Here is a 17,712-nt window from a genome sequence, read left to right on the forward strand (position 1 = left end):
ATTAGTTGTTCCAGGGAGACAAACTAGCTTCCATTCCTCTCTATGCCACCATCTTCTTCCATCTCACATATAAATATTTTTAGAGGTCTCTCAATGTATATTAACTTAGTTGCTTTCTGTAAATAGGATATAAATCTATACCCTTTACAGAATAATAGAAGAATGCCAGATACAGATGTCTTGATTTTACTTTTAGTTCAAGGGAAGCATTTAAAGTCCTTAGGTTTAGCCATTCTGGGGTTGTTGCTAAATGCATCAATCCTTTGTTCAATGTTCAAAGTCATCTCTCTAGGCCACTATATAAAGTCCCTATTACTCCTCCAGTATTCTTCCTGTAATACAGTAGCATGTCTAATCATATCTAGTTTCAAGTGTCTTTGTTATCCAATAATTCCCTAAACTTCGTATGTAGACTAAATCTTGATTTGCCATGGATCTCAGTGAGAGGTTTTGAATAGAACAGTCACTTAAGGGACTAGAGATTAAAGGGTACTGAAGAACCATTGAGAGCCTACATCTAGTAGAAGGCTAATGTACTGATGACAGCAAATAAATATTTGAAGGTTTAAGAATGTAGTTGTGAGACCACCAAAATGTTGTAGATTCAAAGCAAGTGAAACACTCAAGTGATCCTGTATAGGCACGGTTCTTAACTTGGGTTGATCTTCCCCCAGGGGACATGATTATTGTCTGGTGACATTTTTGCTTTTTACAACTGCAGAAATTGTTACTGATGTCTAGTGGGTAGAGGACAGTGATGATGCTAAACATTGTACAATGCACAGGCCAAAATATTAACAGTGCCCAGTTTGAGAAACCATGCTATCTGTATATTGACTCTGGAGCTCAAACTTCTTTTTGTGTGGATCCTGGTGGATCTTCCCTATCAATTGTTTTATGATTGTTGATCCACGGTGAGAATGTAAATCAAGTTACCAACTTCAAATTAGCAATGGAAGGTAACTAGAAACCCAGAATTGTTGAGGGAAGACAGATTTTGAAATGTGAAATTGAGACAGTCATTAATGACCAGGAATTAGAAGTGGGATTTGAAGAAAAGTATTATAGGAATATGCAATAAAGCATCAGATCATAAGAGACAAGAGGACAAGGATAATGAATCACTGTAATGGTGAATGAAATTAAAGAGGCTTCTGAAAGGGGAAGGAGAACATTGATGCATTAAGTATTAGATATAATTGGGAACAAATAAAAGAGAAGACTCCAGTTGGGTACTGTAGTATGTCTGTGTATAAAACAACTTTGCTTAGCATATTACAAAGGAAATTATCCATTAATCTTATTTTAGATAATGTAAACAATTCTGTTCAAAGAATAAACATAGGACAGCATTTTGGAGACAATGGCAATTCTCAAATTAAATGAAAGGATTTTGGACTTCACTGCAATTTTTCCATTATTCCACTGTATTTGCACTGATAAATAGACACACACACACACACACACACTTTCAATACCTCTGTGTAAACCAGAGCAATAGGAATAATAAGAACATAACTATGCATCATGACTGAGACACATATTGTACTATGTAAATGCTAAAGAGTCATTCGAAACTTAAACTAGACCTGATATCAGAAAGAATGACAAACCATTGAATTTCCATCAAAGCAATGCTTTTGCTGCACTAAAAATGCTGACTGAGAAATTAATAACAGGCAGGCCTCAGAGAAACAAAACACTAATGAAAAAGAAGTGGAAAGCTTACTAGGTCATTATTTATGCTTAGCATCATATTCTGAAAAATCAAAAGTTAACTAAAACAATACTGAACAGTGCAATATTTTGATAAAATTCTTAGTCAACCTCAAAATTTCATGAAGTTCTTATAATTAAATGTTCTTCTTTTGGTGAGTTTAGAGTCTGTGTTTTGTGGTTAAATACATATATAGCTGCAGTAGGAGTAAAGTAATTTTGCTATCATGCAAATTCCCATAAATGAAAATAATCAAGTGAGTTATACTATACAAACATCTATAAAAATGTGGAAATCATAGAAACTAAGGCTCCACCAAAAACTACTTGCATCCTGGCTGGTTGGGGCAGAGGTGGCTATGATTAACCCCTATCTTACTGCATGTTATTCACAAAGTTAATTCTGGCTACCCTTTTCCTATGGTCCACATGTCTCTAGTAGAGACTATTGCTCTGGCTGATGTTCTTTCACCCCAAATCAAATTATCTAAAATCCAAATCCAGCTATCAATAGAAACAAGCCTATTTTCTGGTGTGTGTGTGTGTGTGTGTGTAGGTATGCATGTATATGTATACACACACACATACACAAACATACATATTCTATCTACTATTATTTCCACATCTATTTTTCTAAGACTTGAAACTCAACTTGAAAAGTTTTCATTGACTTCTATATGTGAACATGCTTTATAAACTTGAAATCCTATACATATAATTAAATATACATAGATAAAATACGAACTGACATGAGCCTTTTCAGTTTTCCCTTTTAATATCTGACTGATTTGTTGTTTTTGGTTCATTTTCTCTCCCTCTTCCCAAATATGGGTACATATCACTTTAGCCTGCAACCTTCCAATTGATTTGCCTGCCTCCAGCCTCCTCCCAGCCTTTCTATCTTGCATATTGATTAAAGAATAATCTTTCTGAAGCACCTACACACATAACGGAAAATCCTTAACCTGGTGTTCAAAGCCCTCGTTAGTTTGGCCCTGATCTACCTCTCCAGATTTATCTCCCATTATAATCTTCCAAGACATTTGTTCCCTACTAACTTGTCTCCAAAAGGATCCCCAGAGATGTCATTACTCATTTTCACCTTCCTCCTGAATTGACCCTTTTCCTCTTTATAGGCAAATCTTAACCATCCTGGAAAGCCTTGCAAAGTCTATTTTCTCTTTGTGCTTACTCAAATAATAACACTTGCCTATTTACAGGGCAATTGTTAATATTCACATGGAGAAGAAATTCAGTCAACTTAATTGAATCAATGACTTTATGGAGTGACCATGAAAATTTACATGTAAAGTTGTTCAATGAAATAGACAATGACTTACGTGTAAGTGGTTTGGGAAGGAAATATATTAATTTATTTTCAGTCCAGAGTCCGATTTTTGTCCATAACTTAACTTCAATTGTGAAACTAAATCCTGATTTACCAGTTCTTCCTTCTTATAGTTCTCAAATATTTCCCATAGGTCAATGCTAGCATTAATAAGTAGTGGAATGGAAAGAAGGAAGGAGATTTGCAATTTGTGTAGAGTCAGTATTTAACTTGAAGGACAGAAAAGGGAGAGGGTAGATTTAATATTCCCAAAACCTCTCCACAGAGATTAATGAAAAACATATTTTTATATGCTCCCACAAGAACCCTGGTCCAAATATCTTCTATAGATGTGGAATTTCCTGGATGTTGAAAATTATGCATAAAAGAAGGAAGCATATTGTAAGATTACTGTAGAATCATTCTCTCTTGGTGATATCCCTGACTCACTATCTGAAGGATCATTGTCTTGCATACATCCAACTATGTCTAAGAAATAAACTTTTACTGTATTAAGCCTCATTATATAGGACATTTTTTACAGCTGCCTGAGTTGCCTCCACTAATTATTATAGAAGGGGAAGAAACAGAGTCAAGCAATTGGGTCTTTATCTCATAGTTACTGTCTCCTGCCCACCTCCCGAGCATCATACAGGGTCATCAACTACTCGGTATTCCTTGGACCTGAGTAATGTGGTGACCTAGGAGAAAAAGTGTGTGGCATTGTGGACAGGTGTGGAACATTAATACCCAAGCTGGAGGGGTGTAGGAAGCGATGGAGTAGCTTTATCTCAAGAGAAGCAGAATCATGGGCAAACTTCCATGTGCCCCACAGCAGTGTTACCGCACACCCATACATAGGACACTGCTCAGCTACTTAAAAATAATAGCTCACGGTCATTGAGATATGCAATGTTTCAAGCATTTTTTGAATTATCAAATCAGCACAAATACAGCTATGATATATGTAAGTTTGCTTTTTTTTTCTTCCCCAAATCAGAGATGGAGCAGTTAATTAACTTGCCCATATATAAAAGGATAAAGTGATGGGGTTGAAATTTGAATCTAGGTCCCTGGACACCAAAAGCTACACCCTTAACTACTCTACAGTAGTGCCTCCTTCATAAAACATAGGTGCAGGTGATGAAAAAAACCCTACATATCCCAGGAAAGTTTCTGTGAAGGTGCACATGGAGAGATGATACAACATTGCCCACGACCTCTCCAGTCAGAGATCTAGGAACATGCCCTCTGCATGAAAGAGTCAGAGTTCTGCCGCTGCTTTTGTCCACAGGCTCCCTAGTTATCTCCTTCATCTACTTGCCCCGTGAATTCCCAGATAAAAAGCCTTCCAACTTGGATGAGTTCTCAAATGGAGGTGGGAAAATTGATCACTAAATGTAATGATGTGCAATAGGCCTGATTTCCCACATGCAAGCTCTCCATTGAAATGAATATACTTGTAAGCCTGAGGTCAAGACGTTCCACAACTACATAGACATCCAATTTCTGCTTCCTCAGCATGGCTGCCAGATTTCATAAAGAAGAAATTGATGGAGATTCTCCTTCCATTAGTTCCTTGGCTTCACTTTCCTGCTATATGTTTACTATAAAAAGTCCCTCAAATTCCCCACTTTCTATATCAATTCTGAGAAACCAAACATTCACACAAATAAACCTCTTGGGGTTTAAAACATCATACAGTTCCAGAGGGAAAAGAAAAACGGAGGGAAGCTTTCTAGATATAACCCTCAGATTATCTAATTTCTTGGGAAAGCCTATTAAACTCTACAGAGCCCACTGTCTCCCTAAGGCAGATGGATTCAAACATATATAATCTCTTGAGCTGGGGCCTCATCATCTCTCCAGATCCGTGGTGTTCAGGTGTGGAAGAGTGTTTCAGCACCACCAGTTTACTGTCAAGTTAATTCTGTTTTTGCTTAGTCATCAGAATATAGCATCTACTATCACATCTGTGCATATATTTAGACTGATTATAAATATGCCATTGATTAGGATGGTTATAGGTTTGCATGGATATTTATTTTAAAAATCAGGTTTCTTCATGTCTGCTCATATAAAATTGTAAAAGATATTACGTTACCTCAGCACATATTCATTGCATTTGATTAAATGTAAGGCAGTTCTCAGGAGAATCTTCTCAGTATCCATTTTCACCTGGGAATAAGATAGGTGTCTTCTACCAAGACATACAAGTCTTGATAATCTCCTTATATATATAATTTGCATACTTATTTTAAGTTCCTAGTGCATGCTTCCTGACAAAAAATGGCAAAAGTATAATTTTTATCTGTAGATAACAATTAAAGACAAATTTTTAAATTCCCCCTCTTCTCTTTTTAAAGATTCCAGATATAGTAAATCAAAGAATTCAGTATAGCTGTAAAATGAGCCATTAAAATATTTATTTATGTGAATTAAAGTAAAAGTTGATGCTAATAAAAATTAGTATTAATATCTATAACAGTCAATTTCAAATTTCTGTCTTTATAAGTACAGGCTCCTTATTCTATGGATCAGGTTTAAAACAAGTAATGATTATAGAGTTAGACATAAAATGTTCTGACAAAATATCACTCATATATATATACATATATTGCATATAGTTGAGTTCTATGTAAAATCTCACTTCAAAACGAGTTTTATACACACACACACACACACACACACACACAAAGGATACATTCAAGTCTTAATCCATATTACTGTGGGCATGAACCCATTTGTAAGTAGGACCTTTGAAGATCTTATTTAGATGAGGAGAAATTGCATTACGGTGAGCCTTTATCCACATGGCTAGCATCCTTATAAGGAAAGGAAATCTAGACATAGAAACAGACAATGGAGAAGTAGAAGTAGAAGCTATGTGATGGAGGCAGAGGTACAAGACAAGGATTGTAGCAGGTCAGCACCAGAATGCTACAGACTCCACAAGAAAGCATGGCTTACTGAGACTTAATTTTGGACTTCTAGCTTCAAAAACCAATAAATTGCCATTATTTAAGCCAACAGATTGTGTGGTATTTGTCATAGCAACCCTGCTAAACTAGGTTTCTATGTGTGTATGTTTGTATGTATAAATATACAGAGTGAGATAGATACATATCATAGATGTATGAATCTATAGATAATTACTGATATAGATATATATAGCTATGAACAAACAAGATGGAAAATACCCTCATATAATTATAGAATTATAAGAATTCCATATGGGTGGCATTACTAGGATGCTCATCTTTTTCAGCATTTGGGGAATTCTAGTACCATAAAGAATATGGCAATATATGCCTGAAAACAGAGCCACCAATTAGGTGAATCAAAAACTAACTAATGAGAAAGGAGAGGGAGTTATTTCTTAATAGGCACAGAATTTCTGTTTGAGGTGATGACAAATTGGGAGTAATGGGTATTGGCGATGGTAGCACAATATTGCAAATGTAATTAATATGATTGAATTGCAATAGTTGTACTTGAAAGTAGTTAAATGGGAAATTTTGAGTTTTATTTATGTTACTATAATAAAGAGTAAAAAAAAAACTAACTGAATTTAAGGGAGAACTAGGCATTTCAACAGTAATCACTGAAAAGTTCAATATAACACTTTTCCATAATGGATAGAACAACAAAACAGATGGTCAAAAATGTAACAGAAGACTTAAACAATGCAATTAACTAACTAGACCTAACAGACATCTATAAAACACTCCATCCAAAACCAGTAGATTACACATATTTTTCAGGTGCTTCAAAGGACACCATCAACGAAGTGAAATGGCAACCCACAGAATGAAAGAAAATATGTGAACATCATATATTTGATAAGATTCTAGCTCCAGAATACATAAATAACACAAATCAATAATAAAAAGACAGATTACCTAATAAAAACATGGTCAAAGTATTTGAATAGATATTTATCCAAAGAAGAGATACTAATGGCCAGTGAGTGCATGAAAAGATACTCAGCATCATTGGTCATCAGGGAAATGCAAACCAAAACTATAATGAGATACCACTACACATGCACAAGAATGTGTATAATTAGAAAGAAATATGATAATAAGTGCTGCTGAGTGAGAATGTGAAGAAACTGAAACTCTAATATGCTACTGGTGGAAATGTAGGATGGTACAGCTGCTGTGGAAAACAATCTGGCAGTTTAAGCATAAAATTAGCATATAATCCAGCAATTCCACTCCTAGGTATACACCCAAGAGAAATCAAAACATATGTCCATGCAAAAACTTGTAAATGGATGTCCATAGCTGCTGTTTTAGTTTGCCAGAGCTGCTATGGCAAACATCACACAATGGGTTGGCCTAAGCAACAAGCTTTTATTGGCTCATGGTTGTGGGGGCTAGAAGTCTCAAATCAAGATGTCGACATGGCCATGCTTTCTCCAGGGTCAGTAAGGTTTTGGTGATGCCAGTCTTTTTGCACATGGCTATCTCTCCCCTCTGGCTTCTTACTTCTGACTTCTTCCACTTTGGGGTTCTGGTTTCTCCTGAATTATTCTAAATTTCCTTTCTTTATAAGGCCTCCTATCATACAGATTAAAGCTCATCCTGATTAGGTTTGACCACACCTAAATAGGAACTTGAACAATCCTATTCAAAATGAATCCACACCCTGAATCACCTTAACATATCCAAAGATACTACTTTCGAATGGGTTCATACCCACAGGAATTTGGATAAGATTTAGATGTGTCTTTTGTGGGGTACTTGATTCAATCCCCAACAGTGGCATTATTCATGATAGCCAGAAAGTGGAAACAACCCACGTGGTCATCAACTGATGAATGGATAACTTAAACTTGTTATATACAGAGAACAGAACATTATTCAGCCATAAAAAGGAATGAAATACTGATACATGCTACAAAATGGATGAATATTGAAAACATTATGCTAAGTTAAAGAAGCCAGCCACAAAAGACCTCTTATTATATGATTCCATTTATATGCATTATCCAGAATAGGCAAATCTGTAGAGACAGAATGTTGATTAGTGATGGCCAGGAACACAGGAAAGGGGGAAATGGGGAGTGACTGCTAATGGCTATAGAGTTTCTTTATGGGGTGATGAAAATGTTCTGGAATTAGTTAGTGGTGATGTTGGCACCACTTTGTGAATATGAATATTTTAATAACCACTGAATTGTACTCTTTAAAATGGTTAACTTTATGATATGTGAATCATATCTCTGTAAAGAAGAGGACATTTGTCAGTTATGAATTCTATAAATCTGTTATAATAGAGACCTGATCACTGTGGCTTAAACAAAGAGTACTTTAATGGTTTATGCACATACACAAGCAAAGAATACCAAAGGGAGAGAGTTCAAGGTGGTGAGTATGATTGCTAGAATACTAGGTTTCTAAAGATGTTTATGTCCTACTCTCTTTGAAAATGGAAGAGGGCCAGCAGCCAAGGAATGTGGGCAGCCTCCAGAAGCTGGAAAAGGTAAGGAAACTGATTCTCCCCTGTAGCCTCCAGAAAGGAAAGCAGCCCTGTCCTATCTTGATTTTAGCCCAATGAAGCCCATTAAAAAAAATTAAAGTGAGGCAGCAACTTAGTCTTGAATCTTTTCACTTCTCCTTTTGCGAGAAGAGGAACAAAATCACATTAAAAAAAAAAGATCCTCAAAAAACATCTTCATTGAAATTAAGAGACAGGGGCTGAGCAGAGGCCCTAGGAGGGCACGGCTTGGGAGAGGGACCCACACGGAAGTCCCAGCAACCATATGCCCACACCAAGGACTTATGGGCCAGTGGCAGAGACAGTCTGCGGTGAGACTGAACTGAAGGTTTAGACTCGTGCAACAGCCTTAAATCTCCAGGAACACCTGGGAGGTTTGATTATTAAAGCCACTCTCCCTCCCTAACCGCTCAGACGCACGCCTCACATTCAGGGCGGATAGCACCAACTACACATGCAAACTTGGTGCACCAATTGGATCCCCACAGGAATCAGACACCAAAACACCACAAAGACAAAGTTGGAGAGAACTGGCTTGAGGGGAATAGGTGGCCCGTGGATGCCACCTGCTGGATAGTTAGAGAAAGTGTACTCCACCAAGCTGTAGATCTGACAAATTAGAGATAAGTGTTTGAATCAGTCTACATATCCTAGAAGAACCCTATCAAGTTAAGCAAATGCCAAGAGGCCAAAAACAACAGAAAATTTTAAAGCATATGGAAAAACCGGACGATATGGATAAACCAAACCCAAACACCCAAATCAAAAGATCAGAGGAGACACAATACTTGGAGTAATTAAGCAAAGAACTAAAGACAAAAAATGAGAGCATGGCACAGGATGTAAAGGACATGAAGAAGACCCTAGAAGAGCATAAAGAAGAAATTGCAAGAGTAAATAAAAAAATAGATGATCTTATGGAAATAAAATAAACTGTTGACCAAATTATAAAGATTCTGGATACTCATAGTACAAGACTAGAGGAAGCTGAACAATGAATCAGCGACCTCGAGGACGATAAAATGAAAAATGAAAGAACAAAAGAAAAAATGGGGAAAAATTCGAAAAAATTGAAATGGACCTCAGGGATATGGTAGATAAAATAAAACGTCCAAATATAAGACTCATTGGTGTCCCAGAAGGGGAAGACAAGGGTAAAGGTCTAGAAAGAGTATTCAAAGAAATTGTTGGGGAAAACTCTTCCAACCTTCTACACAACATAAATACACAAAGCATAAATGCCCAGCGAACTCCAAATAGAATAAATCCAAATAAACCCACTCTGAGACATATTCTGATCAGGCTGTCAAATACTGAAGAGAAGGAGCAAGTTCTGAAAGCAGGAAGAGAAAAGCAATTCACCACATACAAAGGAAACAGCACAGGACTAAGTAGTGACTACTCAGTGGCCACCATGAAAGCAAGAAGGCAGTGGCATGACATATTTAAAATTCTGAAAGAGAAAAATTGCCAACCAAGAATACTTTATCCAGCAAAGCTCTCCTTCAAATTTGAAGGAGAGCTTAAATTTTTCACAAACAAACAAATGCTGAGCGATTTTGCTAATAAAAGACCTGCCCTACTTGAGATACTAAAGGGAGCCCTACCAACAGAGAAACAAAGAAAGGAGAGAGAGATATGGAGAAAGGTTCAGTACAAAAGAGATTCAGTATTGGTTCATTAAAGGACAATAAGAGAGAGAAGGTAAAAATATATCTGACAAACATAAACCAAAGGATAGGATGGCTGATTCAAGAAATGCCTTCACAGTAATAACGTTGAATGTAAATGAATTAAATTCCCCAATTAAAAGATATAGATTTGCAGAATGGATCAAACAATATGAACCATCCATATGTTGCATACAAGAGACTCATCTTAGGCACAGGGACACAAAGAAATTGAAAGTGAAAGGATGGAAAAAATATTTCATGCAAGCTACAGCCAAAAGAAAGCAGGAGTAGCAATATTAATCTCAGATAAAATAGACTTTAAATGCAAGGATGTTATGTGTTATGAGAGACAATGAAGTCCACTACATACTAATAAAGGGGAAAATGAGCAAGAAGAAATAACAATCATAAATGTTTATGCACCCAATCAAGGTGCCACAAAATACATGAGAGAAACACTGGCAAAACTAAAGGAAGCAATTGATGTTTCCACAATAATTGTGGGAGATTTCAACACATCACTCTGTCTTATAGATAGATCAACAAGACAGAAGACCAATAGGGAAATTGAAAACCTAAACAATCTGATAAACGAAATTGATTTAACAGACATATATAGAACATTACATCCCAAATCACCAGGGTACACATTCTTCTCTAGTGCTCATGGAACTTTCTCCAGAAGACACCATAGGCTGGGACATGAAACAAGCCTCAATCAATTTAAAAAAATTGAAATTATTCAAAGCACATTCTCTGATCACAATGAAATACAATTAGAAGTCAATAACCATCACAGACTTAGAAAATTCACAAATACCTGGAGGTTAAACAACATGCTTCTAAACAATCAGTGGGTTAAAGAAGAAATAGCAAGAGAAATTGCTAAATATATAGAAATGAATGAAAATGAGAACACAACATATCAAAACCTATGGGATACAGCAAAAGCGGTACTGGGGGGGGGGGAGTTTACAGCACTAAACACATACATCAAAAAGGAAGAAAGAACTAAAATCAAAGAACTAATGGAGCAACTGAAGAAGCTAAAAAATGACCAGAAAAATAATCCTAAACCAAGTAGAAGAAAAGAAATAACAAAGATTAATGCAGAAATAAATGACATAGAGAACAAAAAAACAATAGAGAGAATAAATGACACCAGCAGTTGGTTCTTTGAAAAGATCAACAAGATTGACAAGCCCCTGGCTAGACTGACAAAATCAAAAAGACAGAAGACCCATATAAACAAAATAATGAATGAGAAAAGTAACATTACTATGGATTCCAAAGAAATTAAAAAATTATAAGAGGATGCTACGAACAACTGTATGCTAACAAACTGGATAATGCAGAGGAAATGGACAATTTCCTAGAAACATATGAAGAATCTAGACTAACGCAGAGAAGAAATAGAAGACCTCAACCAACCCATCACAAGCAAAGAGATCCAATCAGTCATCAAAAAACTTCCCACAAATAAATGCCCAGGGCCAGATGGCTTCACAGGGGAATTCCACCAAACTTTCCAAAAAGAACTGACACCAACCTTACTTAAACTCTTTCAAAACATTGAAGGAAATGGAATACTACCTTACTCATTTTATGAAGCTAACATCAATCTAATACCAAAACCAGGCAAAAATGCCACAAAAAAGGAAAAATACAGGACAATCTCCCTAATGAATATAGATGCAAAAATTCTCAACAAAATACCTGCAAATCAAATCCAAAGACACATTTAAGAAATCATACACCATGACCAAGTGGGGTTCATTCCAGGTATGCAAGGATGGTTCAACATAAGAAAATCAATCAATGTATTATAACACATTAACAAATCGAAAGAGAAAATCAAATGATCATCTCAATAGATGCTGAAAAAGCATTTGACAAAATCCAACATCCCTTTTTGATAAAAACACTTCAAAAGGTAAGAATTGAAGGAAACTTCCTCAATATGATAAAAAGCATATACGAAAAACCCATAGCCAGCATAGTACTCAATGGTGAGAGACTGAAAGCCTTCCCTCTAAGATCAGGAACAAGACAAGGATGCCCGCTATCACCACTGTTATTCAACATTGTGCTGGAAGTGCTAGCCAGGGCAATCCAGCAAGACAAAGAAATAAAAGGCATCCAAATTGGAAAGGAAGAAGTAAAACTATCATTGTTTGCAGAAGATATGATCTCATATCTGGAAAACCCTGAGAAATCGACGATACAGCTACTAGAGCTAATAAACAAATTTAGCAAAGTAGCAGGATACAAGATTAATGCACATAAGTCTGTAATGTGTCTATATGCTAGAAATGAATGAAGTGAAGGGGCACTCAAGAAAAAGATACCATTTTCAATAGGAACTAAAAAAATCAAGTACCTAGGAATAAACTTAACCAAAGATGTAAAAGACCTATACAAATAAAACTACGTAACTATACTAAAAGAAATAGAAGCGGACCTTAAAAGATGGAAAAATATTCCATGTTCATGGATAGGAAGGCTAAATGTCATTAAGATGTCAATTCTACCCAAACTCATCTACAGATTCAATGCAATTCCAATCAAAATTGCAGCAACCTACTTTGCAGACTTGGAAAAGCTAGTTATCAAATTTATTTGGAAAGGGAAGATGCCTCGAATTGCTGAAAACACTCTAAAAAAGAAAAACGAAGTGGGAGGATTTACACTCCCTGACTTTGAAGCTTATTATAAAGCCACAGTTGTCAAAACCGCATGATACTGGCACAAAGATAGATATATTGATCAATGGAATCAAATTAAGAATTCAGAGATAGACCCCCAAATCTATGGTCAACTGATCTTTGATAAGGCCCCCAAAGTCACTGAACTGGGACATAACAGTCTTTTCAACAAATGGGGCTGGGAGAGTTGGATATCCATATCCAAAAGAATGAAAGAGGACCCCTACGTCACACCCTACACAAAAATTAACTCAAAGTGGATCAAAGACGTCAATATAAAAGACAGTACCATAAAACTCCTAGAAGGTAATGTAGGGAGACATCTTTAAGACCTTGTAATAGGAGGTCACTTCCTAGACCTTATACCCAAAGCACAAGCAACAAGGAAAAAATAGATAAATGGGAAGTCATCAGACTTAGAAGTTTCTGCACCTCAAAGGAATTTGTCAAAAAGGTGAAGAGGCAGCCAACTCAATGGGTAAAAATTTTTGGAAAACATGTACCTGACAAAAGATTGATAACTTGCATATGTAAAGAAATCCTACAACTCAATGACAATAGTACAGACAGCCCAATTATAAAATGGGCAAAAGATATGAAGAGACAGTTCTCTGAAGGGGAAATACAAATGGCCAAGAAACACATGAATAAATGTTCAGCTTCACTAGCTAGTAGAGAGATTCAAATTAAGACTACGAGATACTATCTCACACCAATTAGAATGGCTGCCATTAAACAAACAGGAAACTACAAATGCTGGAGAGTATGTGGAGAAATTGGAACTCTTATTCATTGTTGGTGGGACTGTATAATGGTTCAGCCACTCTGGAAGACAGTCTGGCATTTCCTTAAGAAAACTAGATGTAGAGTTACCCTTCGATCCAGCAATTGCACTTCTCGGTATATACCCGGAAGATCTGAAAGCAGTGGTGTGAACAGATCTCTGCACACCAATGTTCATAGCACCACTATTCACAATTTCCAAGAGATGGAAACAACCCAAATGTCCTTCAACAGATGAGTGGATAAATAAAATGTGGTATATACACAAGATGGAATACTACACAGCAGTAAGAAGGAACGATGTCATGAAACATATGACAACTTGGATGAACCTTGAAGACATAATGCTGAGTGAAATAAGCCAGGTACAAAAAGAGAAATATTATATGCTACCACTAATGTGAACATTGTTGGGGGAGAATGCAGGGGTGTTGGGCTTCCCCACCTCAATGGCTGCTGATGTGCTCACATACATAGGGGACTGGTGGTTTGATGGGCTGAGCCCTCTACCACGGGATTTGCCCTTGGTAAGAGTGTTGCTGCAAAGGAGAGGCTAGGCCTGCTTATAACTGTGCCTAAGTGTCTCCTCCTGAATGCCTCTTTGTTGCTCAGATGTGGCCCTCTCTCTCTAGCTAACCCAACTTGGCAGGTGAAATCACTGCCCTCCCCCCTATCTGGGATCTGACACCCAGGGGTGTAAATCCCCCTGGCAATGTGGGATATGACTCCTGGAGAGGAATCTAGACCCAGCACCGTGGCTGGGAGATTCCAAAAGGAGCCAAGAGTTCACTGTGGAGGGCACTCTTATGCACAGTGTAGATAACCATTTTTAGGTTCTGATGACTTGGAATAGCTAGCAGTAAATACCTGAAACTATCGAACTACCACCCAGAACCCTTGAATCTTGAAGATGATTGTATAACAATGTAGCTTAAGAGGGGTGGCAATGTGATTGGGAAAGCCATGTGGATCACACTCCCCTTTGTCCATGGAGGAGTAGAAAAACGGGGGCAAAAAAAAAAAAGCACCCAGTGTTCTTTTTCACTTTAATTGTTCTTTTTCACTTTAATTTTTATTCTTATTACTTTTGTGTGTGTGGTAATGAAAATGCTCAAAAATTAATTTTGGTGATGAACACACAAGTATATACTAGTACTGTGAACAATTGATTGTATGCTTTTTATGACTGCATGGTATGTGAATAGATCTCAATAAAATTGAATTATTAAAAAAAAAGTGGTAACAATATTCATTTTTTGGTAGCAACACATGAGTGCCCTTTTCCTTGCATCCACACTAACAATATAGGTTGTCACCTTTTGCCAGTGTGCTGGATGTCACACAATACTATTTTTTTAATTTTCCTTTTTTTCATGTGTATTATGGTGAAGTTGAGCATATTTTCACATATATTTTTGCCATTTGGATTTGTTTTACAAATTGTCTATCCATGGGTTTTGTTCATTTTTATTGGGTTGTTTATCCCTTTCTTATCAATTTTTAGATATTCTTTGTCTATTATAGAAATTAACCTTTTGATTGTCCTCTGCATTGTGATCTTTTCTCAAATCTGTTCTTTATGCACTGATTTTATTTATTGTATCTTTTCTATACAATTTATAAATCTTTAAATAGTTGAATATATTTCACTTTTTAATTTATACCTTCTAGATTTTCAGTTTCATTAAGAAGATTTCTCTATGTGAAAATGTAGGGACATAAAAAATAATAAAATAATAAAAAAGAGGCAGGGGCTGTGACTCCAGGGCGTGGAAAAGGGGAATGCAATGAGGTGACCATCAAGCCTTGCTATATGTGTTGGTCAGTTTGAGATCTTGAAGGAGCTCTGCAGTAAGGAATATCAAAGCTGCAGTCTTTGCCAATTGGGGAATGGACCGTTTGGGTTCCTTTAGCAATGACCCCTCTGGTAAGCCGCCTTGCCAAGGCTGTTCCTCCTACCTCATGGAGCCTTATATCAAGTGTGCTGAATGTGGACCACCTCCTTTCGTTCTCTGCTTATAGTGTTTCACTCAAGGATTTGAGTACAAGAAACATCAAAGTGATCATACTTATGAAATAATGACCTCACATTTTCCTGTTCTTGATCTAAGCTGGACTGCTCAAGAAGAAATGGCCCTTTTAGAAGCTGTGATGGACTGTGGCTTTGGAAATTGTCAGGATACAGCAAATCAAATGTGTTCCAAGACCAAGGAGGAGTGTGAGAAGCACTATATGAAACTTTTCATCAACAACCCTCTGTTTGCATCTACCTTGCTGAACCTGAAGCAAGCAGAGGAAGCAAAAACTGCTGACACAGCTATTCCATTTCACTCTAAAGATGACTCTCCCTGGCCTAACTTTGACTCCCTGCTTTCTTGGGACATGGCAGGATACATGCCAGCTCGAGCAGACTTCATTGAAGAGTTTGACAATTATGCAGAATGGGACTTGAGAGACATCGATTTTGTTGAAGGTGACTCAGACATTTTACATGCTCTGAAGATGGCTGTGGTAGATATCTATCATTCCAGGTTAAAAGAGAGACAAAAGAGAAAAAAAATGATAAGAGACCATGGATTAATCAACCTTAGAAAGTTTCAATTAATGGAACGGCAGTATCCCGAGGAGGTCCAAGACTTTATGAAGCAATGAGGGGATTTGCAAGGATCGTGGGGCCAGTGGAGCGTGACAAGTTCATTTAAAGCCATGCACTGGAATTTAAACTCCGAAGGGAAATCAAGAGGCTCCAGGAATATAGGACAGCAGGCATTACCAATTTTTATAGTGCCAGAACCTATGATCACCTCAAGAAGACACAAGAGGAGGAGCGCCTTAAATGCACCATGCTCTCTGAAGTTCTCCAGTATATCCAGGACAGTAGTGCTTGCCAGCAGTGGCTCCGCTGACAAGCCGACATTGACTCTGACCTCAGTCCTTCTATTCCAGTGGCTTCAAATTCAGATAGACAGAGTGCACCATACTTTAACCTCACTGGCCTCCCTGGCACAGAGAAGCTGAATGAAAAAGAAAAAGAGCTTTTGTCAGATGGTGAGGTGAGTCCCTGGAGCCTATTTAGAATACAAATCCTCTCTGCTGAACAAATGTAACAAGCAAGGAGGCTTGAACGAATGTAACAAGTAAGGAGGCTTGAGACTGGCACAGGCAAGAGCACTGATCAAGATACACGTGAACAAAACCCGGAAAATTTATGATTTCCTCATCTGAGAAGGATACATCACTAAAGCCTGAGGCTCTAAGGACTTGGGATCAGATATCAGAAGTTTGTAATCTGGTGGGTTAAAGGACAGTATGGCCATTCTGGATAGTTTTGTTTTTGAGCTGAACTCTCATTGTTAAAAAGCCTCTTAAGTTGTGTTGTCTACTTTCTTCTCCACCCTGCTTTAAAACACTCCTGTTGTTGGTATTGTGCTGCAGAATTGTGTGCTAGATAAGCTATGATTAAATGTGAGTAGGCATTCATTCCTAACACTTCTTGTAACTAAAACAAGAACCATAGTACCTCGCATTAGTGTTGGTAAAAATAGGACTAAACCCCCAGTCTTTAGTCCCAGGCATTCAGCTCAGATCCTTGTACTTGGGAAGTAGGTTTTCCCGTTCTCTGTTTTGCCTTCAAGCATTGCAGAAAGGTAATAAAGTTATTAAAATAAAGAGAAATGAGAAAAAAAGAAACTAAGAGACAGAGAAAACCTGAAATCTCCAACTTCTTTGTAAGCATGTCCCCAAACTCCAGAAAATAGCAGAATTGGGGTGGCACCCAATAAGCTGTGGCAGGTGTGGAAGAATAGAAAGAGGAGTTCTGATGTGTCAAAGTGGCTGCAGATCCCAGGAATCACCAACAGTCAGCTGGAAGAACACCTAATTAAAATTTAATAGTAAAAGCAGCCAAAGACAGAGCCCACCAGCAAGCCAAAGAAAGAAATTACGGAGAGTTTGTAAAATAAACAGAATTCTGTTTTGAAGGTAGCTAAGACTTAGACATCCC

General features: G+C 37.2%; 1 pseudogene; it reads left to right on the top strand.

Moving 5' to 3' along the window:
* Window positions 1-15,599: 15,599 nt before the first annotated feature.
* LOC119523766 lies at window positions 15,600-16,958 on the top strand (annotated as a pseudogene).
* Window positions 16,959-17,712: the final 754 nt, after the last annotated feature.

Source organism: Choloepus didactylus, chromosome X, assembly GCF_015220235.1.
Source record: "Choloepus didactylus isolate mChoDid1 chromosome X, mChoDid1.pri, whole genome shotgun sequence".
Taxonomy (NCBI): Eukaryota; Metazoa; Chordata; class Mammalia; order Pilosa; family Megalonychidae; genus Choloepus; species Choloepus didactylus.